The following is a 10,391-nucleotide window of genomic DNA, read 5'->3' as shown; positions in this document are numbered from 1 at the left end:
GAACAGCTTTGAACTTTAATCTACAAAAACATGATGAGAAACTGCAATTGACTCAGAAACACTATGATCATATTTAACATTACTATTCACAAGTTTATTAAGAAAAAGTGTTTTTTTTTGTTTGTTTGTTTTAGAAATGGATACTACTAATTTGGAAATATCAAGTTAGTAAAAAAATAAATAAAATCACATTCCACGGGTGAAATTTTGTTGACAGCTCCCCTTATATGAATATACAATATTCAGTTATTTTAAACTTATTTTCAGATTTAATTATGAATCTGTATAATGTAGTACATAAGGGACTATTTACACCCTCTGAGCAAAAAAAACAAAACAAAAAAAACACCTTGCAAATTACTAGTAAATTTCACAAATCATTACAAATAATTGGGAACACACTGAATTAAACATGAACTTTTGAAGTAGACAGCGTAAAATTTTATTTTCTTGTAAAACATACTCAAAATCATACTTCAAATATATTTTTTTTAAGTGTAGGGACCAAGCCCTAACTCTACCCTTAAAATCATGAAAATATAGTATTGGTAGCACATCCTGTAGCATACAGTATATTGTCAGAACAATAGTTGAGCTCATGGTGCTGTAATGCTGTTTTAGCTGTTGTTCCGGAAAGACCCACCAGATTGCGCCATTTATTAATTAAATCAATATCATACAACTGATGACCAAAATAGACAGTTGTAAATATCAAAGGATTCAATATCTGTTTGTTAAGTGTGACATCACGCGTCACCGCTTCTGGGTCCAAACTCTGCCAGATGCCCCAAGAAAAAAACAAACTGTGCTAATAGAAACTCACTGTAAAAAATATATTTAGCAGTTTAGTTGTTTCAATTATCTTTTTTATGTTGACACAACTTTCAGTTACTGAATTTGCTCATTCAACTTAACATTTTAAGTGTTCACTACTTCAACTAGTTGTAAGTTGACTGAACTAGAGTATTTGTCTTCTCAACTTCTCAATCTCAAAAATGTGTTGAAGCAATTCAATAACAACAACATCACGTTCCCCAGATAGCAATATAGTTTTGGTCCAGATCTGGCCCATGTGAAATCCGGATCTGGGCTGACACTGCTTGCCGTCTGGGTCACAACATCACTTATCGTGAGATCTCGTGAAGGCCGTTGCAGTCAGAAGAGAAGACTGTCATCAGCCATGTTGGTAAGCTTCTCCACAAAGTTTGGAAAATACAATTTTGGTAAGTAAATATTTGTATTTATTGACTTAAGATGTGTAAGAAATACGTATGTTGTCTAAGAAGAGTACAAGTATGGTTTAAAGAGTCGTATTTTCTAGTTGTATGTCAGTATTAGATTCGCTTCACTCTGAAGCCTCAAAATACACACACTTCCACAGTATTTTCCAAATAAATATTACAATAAATATTATCCCATGCTGTACTGAGCTGAATTTATCTATGGAGAACGATAAAAATACAGTTTGGTATGTGTTATTTGAGCCCAGTGCTGCATCAGAGACTGTTCAAACAGAGCGCCAGAACGGAGCTCAACGGACAACTAAGTGGATTTAGAATGGCGGTAATTTTAGAAAATGAACTTCTTTAAACCTTGACAGCATTTTATTAATCCGTAAAGACATCCGTCAGAATATACATAGATAAAAATAGGGGAAAAAAACAAGATTACTTCTCGAACGGTCTCTTTTCTGCACGTTATAAGGGAAACGAATGAGCAGCTCCCTCAGAGTCCTTTTGGAGCGCTCATTTGATATTTCTGACATAAGCTTGGTTCAGATGAATAATTAAAGGTAATTAAAACATAAACTTGTCATGACATTTGACTTTCTCTGTAAAGATGTATTTATATATTTGAGAACGCTTATTAGGGTCAACTAAACGCTGGATTTGCAAAAGTATGTGAAATATTTAAAGTTTGTGGCATAGAATCTTTAAAATACGTCAGAGAGTTTCACACACTCTTTATTTGTTTTGTTATTGTGGCGACATTTCCACGCCCTGAAACGTGACGCTAAACGAAACAAACTATGATTGGTTGTTTGATATGGTGGGTTTGCGCTGTAATGGCGGCTGGCCGGATGGCTGTTTCGTCTGAACTAGGATTACTATGCAAGTTATGTTCCTGTGTTGACTGTGCTTTATGCTGAGGTTTTTTGTCTGTTCTCGCGCTGCGTTCTCTTCCAAGAACGCAGTGCGAGGACACTTTTTTTTCTCCTCTCTTTCCTCATGTTATGCTGTATTTCTTCTTCTCTATTGCATTTCGTTGCCTTGTACCTACATGTGCAATGACAATAAATTGAATCCAATCCAATCCAATATGTCGGTCAAACGGCCTCATGGGCGGGCCTTGGCCAATGAAAGCGGACATCTATTCCAGACCTTCAGCCATCATTCTGAAGGTGCATCATTCATTGGTGCTGGTCAGAGGTTTGCATCTTGCTGTGTAGCATCTGTAATTCTGTGTCAAAGTCTCCTGAGGACAGTAGATTGTCAGAGCATCACCCCAGCTTTCTGGAAGTTGTTGGTGATTTTACAAACACGTCTTTTAGGGTTCATTTTCACAGCTTTTATGATTTGTCTGTCATCAACTACTGTTGTTTTCTCAGCTGATCAGGTCGTTGTTGGTTGCTGGTGTCACTGGTGGTTTCCAAACTCTTGATTTCTCCATTCCCTTTGTTTTTGCTAGAGCTCTAATTGACTTCCTCTTTTCTTTTAGCATCCAAATTGCTTGCTTTTCTCTCAAAGTCAGCTTCCTCATCTTCATCCTGGTTTGTGTAAAGTCAAGTCAAGTCACCTTTATTTATATAGCGCTTTTAAAAATACAGATTGTGTCAAAGCACTTAACAGTATCAAATTGGAGGATAGAGTGTCTGTAATGTATAATGATTAAACTAAAGGTTAAACATTCAATTTTCAGTTAAAGGCATTTCATTATTGAATTGAGAGATGTCATTGTCTAGCTCAGTTTAGTTTAAATAGTATCTGTGAAATCAAATTGACGATAATCGCTAGAAATTAAGTGTCCCCAACTGAGCAAGCCAGAGGCGACAGCAGCAAGGAACCAAAACTCCCTCTGTGACAGAATGGAGAAGAAAAACCTTGGGAGAAACCAGACGCAGTTGGGGGCCAGTTCTCCTCTGGCCAGACAAAACCTGCAGTTCAATTCCGACCCCAGCCATGTCATACTGTGCAAGCAGCTTATCTGATTCCGGTGGTCTTGTCCTGATGGGGCATTTTAATTTATAATTTAATTTATTTGTTATATTTGTACTTTATTATTTGAAGTTCTTCATTTATATTATTTATTCATTTTCTATAATTGTAATGTATAGTTTAATGCATTTATTGTTTCTCTGCCTTTTTATAATATATATATATATATATATATATATATATATTTGTTTATTATAATTTATAGTTTAATTAATTTAATATATTTCTGTATACACACACACACACACATATACATACATACAGTGCCCTCCATAAGTATTGGAACAGTAAGGACAAAATTGCTCTGTTGGCTGTGGAGTCAAGACATTTACAAATATGATTAAATTATGAATATGAGACAAAACTACAGAATGTTTCATTTTATTATTAGCCGTTTCAACACATATATGTTTTACCAGCTAAGAAGTTCGGCACTTTTAGAGTTTCATTCCTCTATCTGATGTGAGCATAAGTATTGGGACAGTTGCCTCACAGGTCTTTCTAAGTGATCAGCTGTGTCCTGTTGTGCTGATGTGACTTCACATGAGCAGACTCACTACTGGTTGATTCAGATGTCTAGGTAAGGCATTTTGTGTTGACATCATTGTAGTCCTTAGTTCACAACACTTAAAGTCGTGGGAAGTCGTGGCCTAATGGTTAGAGAGTTGGACTTGTAATCCAAAGGTTGTGGGTTCGATTCTCCGGCCAGCATGAATTGTAGGTGGGGCGAGTGAATGTCCAGTGCTCTCTCCACCCTCAATACCACGACTGAGGTGCCCTTGAGCAAGGCACCGAACCCCCAACTGCTCCCCGGGCGCTGCAGCATAAAATGTTCACTGCTGTGTGTGTGCACGTTGGATGGGTTAAATGCAGAGCACGAATTCCGAGTATGGGTCCCCATACTTGGCAGTATGTCACTTCACTTCACTTCACTTAAGTGTCACCTCAGTCAACACTTAAGAAGCAGTCTTAGTCTTTACTTTACTGAAAGTTGCTTTTAGCTTTTTGATTTAAGTCTCCTAGTCTTAGAAAATATTTTTTTTAAACTTAAGTCAAAGCTTAAGACTATTCTTAAGAGCATTTTTGAGAAGTTTTATACATACAGGCCCTGAAATATTTTAATAGCTGAAACAGTAATTAAAGCTGTTTTGGGAGAAGGGGAAAGAAGATGGGCTCAGGTTGGACTCGGGCCGAGAATTCTGATAAGCTGTCAGACACGAGCTGGGATAGGGCCTAGATTTTAAGCCCGTGCAGGGCTCTATACAGAATATGACCACCATCATAGTGCGCACACATTGCATGTATTAATGCAGGGGCAGTTTCTCCATTAGGGTGATCGGGTGACCCAAGCTCTTCTATACTGTTTGTTCTGCCTCTGGAAATATAGTCCAATCAGGGTCGAGTCACGTTCTGTGTAGTACCGCCCCTTTTTGGGTGATTTCTGTCAGACTGAGAATCCTCCCGAGTACTCTCATACCACACAAAGATTTTTTTTTTCAAACTGCAGGCACTGCAATGCAATCTATATGGGTTCCGGGAGGGCTAGAACTAGCGTGCTTTCGTCATCATGCGTAAAACTATTTTCTATATTTAACATAGTTTTAAATATATTCTTGTCTAATCAGCTGTATGCAATACTTGCCATTTTCTCTTTCTTGTTTAGATCTCCTGCACCAACAGCAAACCAGCAGCTGCAACCAGTAAAGCAGCACCAACAACCACACGAGCACTTATTACTGCTGTAGACTGACCTGATTCTGGAACAGCTAAAGACAGACAGTAATTATTACTAGAGATGGACATTTACTAGAAAGTTGATTGACATTTATTTATTTGATAAAGGTGCTGTCTGGTGGGTTTGTAAGGAGCAGCAGGAACAACAAGAAACAGCAGTGTTCTCAGGAAAACTGACTAATATCATGTTTGTGTGTTTTTTTTCTAACAACAATAGACTTCAAAAGTTTAAAATTCCTACACTGTAAAAAATTTACATTTACAAAAATTGGGGAAACTGACAAATAAACATTGGCTCAACAAATTGCTTCCCAAAAATTACCCCAAAACAAAAAAATACATTGTGTTAATTTTAGCTAAAGGTCTGAAGTTAAAGTTAAAAATATATATTTACCGAACATATTAAATTGTTTTCAGCCAATTTATCAAGCATAAGTGAAAAATCTGTTTTGGCCCAACAAGCCTTGCAGCAAAAACGAGTGTGCGCATGCGCATGAGAGAATCGTACTGGATTAAAATTCCTGTGTGCGGGAGAGCGAGAGATGCTTAGGAGCGACAAACGAAACATCATTTCCAGACGGATTTTCATCTATAAAGTTACGGTGAGTACTGAACTGTATTTATTAAGTCCTCTTTAGGTTAAATAGAGTGCAACTGTCAGTAATTTCGACAAAAAAAACGTAAACCATGGGCATTACATTACCGCCTCAGACAAGTACGTTAACGTTAAGTTATTCGCTAAATGAATTGCCAGGTTTTCCGAATTATCCAGGTTTATACTTGAGGACACGGTACATTTTACGTGTATTACATTGTATTTTTTGCAGATTAAGTGTGAATTCACGCCTTTAATGGTGTTTATTTCGCAGAATAATGTAACAGTGAATTCACATCTTTAAGTTAACTTACTGGTGTCGTGTTGGCGTTTATAACTCAATTTAGCCCATGCTGATCCCTCGGTTACTAGTTACTATTTACTATTTATTTAACTAAATTATTTTATGTCACTGTATAATAACGATATTAAATGTATGAGACACAATGAATACGTTTCTGCTATAAATATAAATGTTTTTCCCCTCAGTGAACCCACCATTGCTAGGCCTGCATGAACACGCGAGGCACCATTTAGTGAAGAACACTAACGTACGACTTGAACAGTGAGTATTAACGAATTCTTATTGAATATATGTTTATTCTACATTAGTGTCAAATACTATTAGCTTGTAAATGTGATTAGCCTAGACGCATTGCTGGTCTGCTGAGCCTTTGAAATTGGCGCTTAAATTTATAAATGTACATGCCCCTTGCAGAATATGCAAAATGGTAATAACTTTATCAAAATAAGAGGGATGAAGAAAATTTGCATGTTATTGTTTAATTAATACTGTCACGAATAAGCTATTTCACATAACAGATGTTTATATATTTTCCAAAAGACAAAATAATAACTGAATTTATGAAAAAAGTCCCAGTTCAAAAGTTTACATACCCTTGAATCTTAATAATCTGTTGTTTCCTGGATTATTTGCGACTGTTTTATATTTTGTGATAGTTGTTCATTAGTCCCTCATTGATCCCAAGCAGTTCAACTGCCTGCTGTTCTTCAGAAAAATCCTCCAGCTCCTTTTTTATATTTGAACCCTTTTCAACAGTGACTGTATGATTTTGAGATCCGTCTTTTTACACTGATGACAACTGTGGGACTCATACATAACTATTATATATAAGGTGAAAACATTCACTGCTCAAGAAGGCAACACAATGCATTAAGAGCTGGGGGGTGTAAATTTTTTGAATTGGATGAATTGTACTTATTTCATTTTCTGAGTAACGTTTAATTATTTATGTAACTTCTTCAGTGCAGTACCAAATGAAAAAAATATGATCTTTAGACAAAATAAGAAAAATTAACACATCATCCTGTTCAAAATTTTACACTACCCAGCTCTTAATGCATTGTGTTGCCTTCTGGAGCATCAGTAAATGTTTACACCTTTTGTAATTGCTGTCTATGAGTCCCTCAATTATCTTCAATGTGAAAAGATGGATCTCAAAATTGTACAATCCCTGTTGGAAAGGGTTCAAATATGCAGAAGACACCGGAAAAACCAAATAATGAGCAGGAGCTGGAGGATTTTTCTGAAGAACAGCAGGCAGTTGAACTGCTCAGGACCAATGAGGAACTCGTGAACAACCATCACAAAACAGAACAACAGTCGTGGATCATACAGCAAACAACACAGATTATTAAGATTCAAGGGTATGTAAACTTTTTAATAGGGTAATTTTTATGAATTCATTTATTATTTTGTATTGTGGAGTATATAGAAACATCTGTCATGTGAAATAGCTTATTCGGGACAACATTAAATAAACAATAACATACAATTTCTATGATCCCTTTTATTTTGTCAAAATTATTAACATTTAGCATATTCTGCAAGGGGTGTGTAAATTTGAGCACAACTGTATATAGGATAACAACGCAATTTGGTTTCGGTTTCGGTTTCATTGCTTTCTGAATATGACCGTTACATCGTAGCACATACACAGATTATATATTTATATATATGGCATCCATCTACGTGCTTAGGGCGGTCCAATGGGGCGTCTATATATATATGTATGGTTTTAACAGTTTCAAAATACTGTTTAGACCTGAAAATCTATGTGGCTTAATTTTGAAGTACCCACATTCCCACATAGATTGAAGAAATGCTATTTTAAAAGGTCTTTTTGAAATGAAGAGTTCATTTGCAAATCCGATAACTTGAATACAGGTAATTTACAAAATTGAAGTTAATTGAAAGTGTATATATATACACACACACACAGTAAGTGTTTAATAGCAAATGCAGATAACTCCCAAGTCTTTTTTTGACAAAACGTGTTTAGGGTTCAGATCACACTCTGTGGAGACTACAGAGCGCAATCAGCTAATTTTTTTTTTTTTTTAAATATATATTCTTTACTCTACTTTGGAAATGCATGGAATCATGTTGTTTTTTTCACTCTGTGTTGTTGGCTGTGCACTGCAAAAAATACTTTTCTTGCTTTTCTTCAGTCTCTGTAACAGGATATGAAACAAACTAAACAACCAAAGTAGCCAACAAAGTAAAATGATCCTAAAGTAACTTATTCATATTTTATCAAACATTGAGAATATGGGTTGTAATGATGTTGTATATTGTTCTGGATTTATTTGTTATATGTAGACTTAATATTGACATTGCTATGTTGTTGTTGTTTTTATACAGAGTACAGAGCCATTGGAGAACCACACAACTGAAATGAAGATGGAAGAGCCCACCTCAAGAGCCCAGTCAAGTACTCAGGATGTCTCCGTTGTGCTGGAAGAGGAGGTGGTATTTGACAACTTGGGAGACTTTGTAAATTCATTCATTGTACTCTTTGGATTGGTGTATGCATTCAATATGGAGTACAACAAGGACTTAAAATACAATTTTGAGTTGATTCAGAAGGTGTTTTTAAACCTTGGCACTGAGTGCAGCAAAAAAGTTCAAGCTCTTAGGTCCAAATTATTGGGAATCTAGGTGATGAAACCCTTAGGGGAGAAGTAAGCTCAAAGTACCTCTTACAAGATTTTTTTTTGGTAGTGTAAGATGCAGTTTACAAGCTAAAAGTACTGCTTCTGAGAATGGTTCAATTCAAGTGAAACTACACTGAAGAATAGATGACGTTATCTCCCCAGTTAACTTAAATTTATGCTGTTTTGACACTTGCCGTTTCATGAGCTCAAATATGAGCCCCGTGTGTTTTTGTACCTTACATTTATAAATGTTTACATGTTTAATATTTTAATTAGTTAAAACTTTGTGAGTTAAGATTACCTTTTTTCACTTTTGTAAAGTGTTGGATGCAGTTTCAAGAGCTCATTTTTCTTTATTTTTGTTTTTTGCATCTCTGTAAACATTTGTAAAAACATGTTTAATATGTGAAGTAAGATGTGGTTTCATGAGCTTAAAGTGAGAATGTTAGTAAATATGTGTAAATTGTGAGAGTGGTAGAATTTGTAAAATTACTCTAAACTGGGTAAAATAACCACGCCATTATGTAAATTTGGTGTGTGTGTGTTTTTTTTATGTGAATGTACATGTGTTTAAACAGTTAAGATGCGGTTTCATGAGCTCAGGTGACGTTGCACTAACTGCTGGTTGAAGTAACCCCAGACAAATGACCTTTTATGGTGTTTTTGCACATGTTTGTAAGCGTTTTAATTTATAAGATGCAATTCTTAATCTTTGTTTATCTTGTAAGAATTAATGTATGATTTTATGTATGGCTATATTGTGTTAAATGTTAATATGTTTGTCATTTTAAGGTATTTTGCCCAATATTGTGTTGTAGATTTAATTAAAAGTATTAAAATGTGGCAGTGTTTAGTATCATTTAATGCATTTTTTTTTTTCATTTGGGACAATGGGGAATAAGCAATTCAGTAAAGTTGCTTTAGCTATATAAATTGGCCAATGGACATTTTTAAATTAGGCAAAACCAAAAAAGTATACTGGTACTATTTAAAATATTCAATTGGGCCAATAACATGCTTTGGTAGATTTAATGTTTTTCCATTTGGCTCAACACATTATTTCTCATTGAGCCAATGTCAACTGACTGTTGACATAAGTGAAAAAAATCAATTTGCCGAATTTCAATGTTTAAAAATTGGGCCAATGGAAAATTTTAAATGTTACCAGTCACTAGAAAATTTTGAGTTGGGCAAATTTTTAATTTTTTACAGTGTAAGATGACAAAAACCCAATGTGACAACTCTGTCATTGTGATGTGGATGTGAAGATGATAGATTTGATCTCAGTCAGGCTATATTGTAATATTGAGTCGAATATTCTTCAAACAGGCCACAATGAAAACATTTACTGGGTTGATTTGAATATATCAGTTTTCTGTTCAAATCTGCAACTGAAAAAGCACAGAATGAAAATAAAACTCACCAGTGACTGTAACGCTGAATTTCTTGATGCCTTTGCCCATCTGTACTCTATAAACTCCACAGTCAGTGACTGTGATGTTCATGATGGTCAGAGATCCAGTCTGATGATCCAGCTTCAGTCTTCCTCTGAATCTCTCAGTACCTTCATTACACTGAACATCTGTACAGATCTTGCTGATATCTTTAGTGAGTAGGGCGATGCGAGTGTCATTGAAATACCACCTGATTCGGTCTTCTTGGTTTGTTTCAACACCAGTCTGTAGAGTGACTGAATCGCCCTCCTTCACAGACACTTCATCTGTATCATCATCAGATGCACCTAAAGAAGAAATGAATCACAGTTTTTAAATCAATTGCCCATTTCTTGTAAGTGAATGCAGATTTTACTCTGCTCTGTTCCTCTGCATTAATGGTGGCACAATTTGAGATGTCAAACATTTTGCCTTGATGAGAGTACTACAATAATA

This window comes from Barbus barbus, assembly GCF_936440315.1.
Source record: "Barbus barbus genome assembly, chromosome: 9".
Taxonomy (NCBI): domain Eukaryota; kingdom Metazoa; phylum Chordata; class Actinopteri; order Cypriniformes; family Cyprinidae; genus Barbus; species Barbus barbus.
Note: the sequence above shows the minus strand (reverse complement) of the source record.